Here is a 4,207-nt window from a genome sequence, read left to right as displayed (position 1 = left end):
AGTCTTACTAGAAAATAAAAGAAGCTGTTTTGTGGCTTTGTTTGAAAGGTGTTCTTAAGTAAGAGTAACTAATGTTTTTGACCCTCACAGATACTCAGTGTAAGCCCTTAGTATTATAACAAGCCATGAAGGAAAAAAGTCCTCTTTACTGAGAAATACAGACTTTAAAATACAGATCTTCCTCCATTTACCATGGGGTTATGTCCCAATAAACCCAAAGTAAGTTGAAAATATTGTAAGTCAAAAATGCATTTAATACATCATAGCTTAGCCTAGTCTACCTTAAACATGCTCAGAACATTTACATTAGCTTACAGTTGGCAAAATCATGTAACACAAAACTTATTTTTCATTAAAGTGTTGACTATCTCATGTTATTCATTGAATACTGTACTGAAAGTGAAAGCCAGAATGGCAAAAGGTACTGGTAGTTTACCCTCCTGATCGCGTGGCTGACTGGGGTCTGTGGCTCACTGTGGCTCCCTGCTGCCGCTGCATCACAAGAGTGTCATATACTGCATATTGCTAGCCTGGGAAAAGATCACAATTGAAGTCTGATTTCTACTGAATGCATATCGCTTTTGCACGATCGTTAAGTCAAAAAATCCTAAGTTGAACCATCATTAAGTCGGAGACTGACTGTAAAAGACATTTTAACTGATGTGCACGATAATTAATCTAGTGGATAAGATGATTTTAACGGTGAAGGACAAAAGGTCTCCAGTGTTTCAATGTCTGTAATATGGTTTTATTAGTATTGTCTATGGACATAGTGGGAAGCATCATTGAGACTTTAGAGAAACTATAAAAGGTGATTATAGAGAAAGGTAGATTTTTGGGATTGGGGTCAGACCTGGGTTCTCTGATTCCTGGCTCTACCCCCTTATTAGCCATTTGAGTCACTTGACCTTAGTGAGTCTCCAAACTTCTGTTACTTCACAGAATTGTTGACTTTACAGATTTATGATGAATCCAAAGAGGTATAATTCGTATCAAAGGTTTTTTTTCCTGTGTCGTGCAGCTTTCGGGATCTCAGTTCCCCAACCAAGGATTGAACCTGGGCCACGGCAGTGAAAGCCTGGAATCCTAACCACTAGGACACCAGGGAACTCCCATATATCAAAGTTTTAAAAAACAGATTTATTACCTGGGAAAGGTAGATCCTGTGGGTCAAACTTCTTATACTACAATTAAATTAGCTTTGGGATAGTCCAGGTGATTTTGCCAGCACCTAATCTAGTTACTGTGAAGCTACTAAGTTAACCTAAGTAGTGGAAAGATGACAGCACCTACATGATCTATTGCTGTTTAATGAAATTACCAAAAATGTAGTGGCTTAAGAGAAATTGATCTCAGTTTCCATCTAGGTGCAGTGTGGCTGGGTCCTTTGCTCAGGGTCTCACAAGGCTGCAACAGGTGTCAACTCGGTTGCATTCTCATGAGGTGACTTGGGAATAATTCACCCCAAATTTGCTTGGGTTGTTGGCAGAATTCATTCCCTGTGGCTGTAGGACGGAGAGCCCAGACTACTGGCTGGAGGGCCCCCTTAGTTCCTTACCACTTGGGGTCTCCCAACATGGCACTCACCGTACCCAGCCAGCATGTCTCCAGAGCCAGTCACCTAACAAGACAGTCGTTCACATTCAAGTTACACAGTGAACACAAGAGGTGGTGTGTGGGGACCATAGAGTTTTGTCTGCCATAGCACCTCTTCTTTTTCTTACGTGAACCACTTGAAACTGGGCCTCTTTGTCCTATAATACAAGCATTTGGGTGTAGCAAGTAAAAAGAAAAGTAGTTCCCCTATTATGAAATACCTACTGTGGTGGGCTTGACACGTGTAAACACTGTTCAAACAACCTTGCAAAGTAAAAAAACAAAACAACCTGTTTACAGGTAGTCAGTGAAGGGGTGCAAGGGGGGCCATATAACTTAAATAAAATCAGCTTTCCTGATTCCAAAGCCTGTGCTCTTCAAACTGGACCCTGTCCCTGCTATAGCAATGGTGCCTTCTTAACCTGCATTTTGGGTGGTCACCTGGGTCTCTTCCGAAGGATGAAGATGAGGGGCAAATTTTACCCTTGTGAAGAGGTTGACCTTTGTCTAAATCAGTTAATCAAATTTTGTTAATTTTGATGTTGAAAGTACATATCATATACTGTCTTTTTGTGGAGAAAATAGTCTCCAGGAGGTTTAGTTGAAACAACGGAATCTTCTAAAAATAAATGAAGGTAGCCAGAACTAACTGCTTGCTCTGATTGACCGTCTTGACTGCCTCTTGATTGACCGTCCCCAGAGCAGTTTCCCAATCGCCCAGATTTAGCATTATACTGCCCTGGCAGTCATTTTTGTGTGATGTTCAGTGAACTGGGAAGGGAGGAGAAAGCCAAATTGGATCAAAGTTAGATAATTTCACAGGCTCATGTTCTCAAAGAAAGGGATCTGAGGGTTCTAACAATTTCTCGGGCTATGGAGTTTGGTTACTTATTGTGGTCATGAGAATGCTTTAGGTTTCAAATATCTTGCACCCTGGTTAGAAACTGCTTGTTATTGTATGTCGAGTAGGGGCTTCTTAGACATGCTTAGTTGCAGGCTTCAGTGTAAAAGAGCTTAATCTTTCAGTTTAGAGAGACCAAAAAGATTTTTGGCAAAGCCTGCCCTTTGTCTCAGTGTCTGAAAGTGGGGGAAATAATTTACTCTGTTTTAGAGCTTCAATTCTCTACACTTCTGTAGCTTACATTAGCTTTAATATTGTCCAGGTATTGTTTTTTTGTAACTGCAAGGAGAGTGGTTGTTTTATGTTTATACTTACCTCTCAGGAATTAAGACAAAAGTCTCAAGATTCTTCAGCAAGTCACTGGTAGAGTTAAAATAGGAACCTGAACAGTTATGTTACTTTTTGAAGGTAACAGGTGTGTTCTTTGCTTCCAGTCACCTTTACAGTCCACTCCAGTGTTGATTTTGCCCCCAACACTCCAAGGGTCACTGATGGCTTTCTCATGGGGAATTCCAAAGCCCTCAGTTTACTCATCCAGCCTCTCAGTAGCACTTGATACAATTGATAGTTTCTTTTTTTGAAGCATTCTTGGCTGATAACACTGCTGTTCCCAGGTTTCCTACTTCAGATGCTCATTGGCCCAGGGTTCATCTTCAACCCTCTTCCCAGACCATCTCCATTCCCACGGTCCCAAATACTATCTAAAATATGCAGACATCTCCCAAGTCTCTCTCCAGAACTTTTTATTAATCAGGGTGCCAGCAGGAAATAGATGGCTTACTGACATTGGATAATTTGAGGAAAGTTTAATAAAGGAACTTTACAAAGCTATGCATATGGTGTAGGGAAACTCCAAGGGAAAGTGCAATTCTCAGGACTGGTAACATTGGGGCTAGTAAGGTTAGGGTGCTGTTACTACCCCTAGGTCTGAAGGGTTGGGGGTAGGGAATGGTCAATGGAACCAGGAGACAGGCTATGTAAAAAAGGATGGGGGGCTGGGGGAAGCCATAGGAATAAATATTCCTGTCACTCTCCAGATTGACCAACTCCATCATTAGTACCTTTACACATACTGTTTGTTCCCTCTGACCCATTTCCCCACTATCCTATAGCTAGGCAACACCTACTTATCCATCAGGTTTCAGCTTAGGCACCACTTGGGGAAGGCTTCCAGAACAACCACTACCCTCCCCAACACAGACACACACACACACACACACACACACACACACACACACACACAGAATTGTATGCTAAGTAGGTTCCATGAAAGCAGGAACCATGTCTATTTTTTACTACAATATTTCCCAGAGTCTAGTACAGTGATTATTAGTATATAAGTAGGAGCACAATAAATATTTACTAATTGAGTGATTACAACTTTGTATTTTCACAAGTCATGATCATAGAAGAGTTGAATTTATGCTAACGGCCTTGATGAATTTCAAGAATTTAAAAAATATTTTGACTTTGAACATTTTTAAATATGCAGAAAAGTTGAAGGGATTGAACAATAGTATAACCTCTCCCTAGGTTATATATATATATCCCTAGATCCACCAACTGTTAAATTTTACCACAAGTACTTTATCTGCTTTGCTGAATCATTTGAAAGTAAGTTATGGCAATATGACACTTCATCCCTGAATATGTAAGCATTCATCTCCTAGGAATAAGGATATTCTACATCCTTAGGTGTGCCATTGCCGC

This window comes from Eschrichtius robustus, chromosome 13 (genome assembly GCF_028021215.1).
Source record: "Eschrichtius robustus isolate mEscRob2 chromosome 13, mEscRob2.pri, whole genome shotgun sequence".
NCBI lineage: Eukaryota > Metazoa > Chordata > Mammalia > Artiodactyla > Eschrichtiidae > Eschrichtius > Eschrichtius robustus.
The sequence above is the reverse complement of the archived record's forward strand: the minus strand, read 5'-3'. Positions refer to the sequence as shown.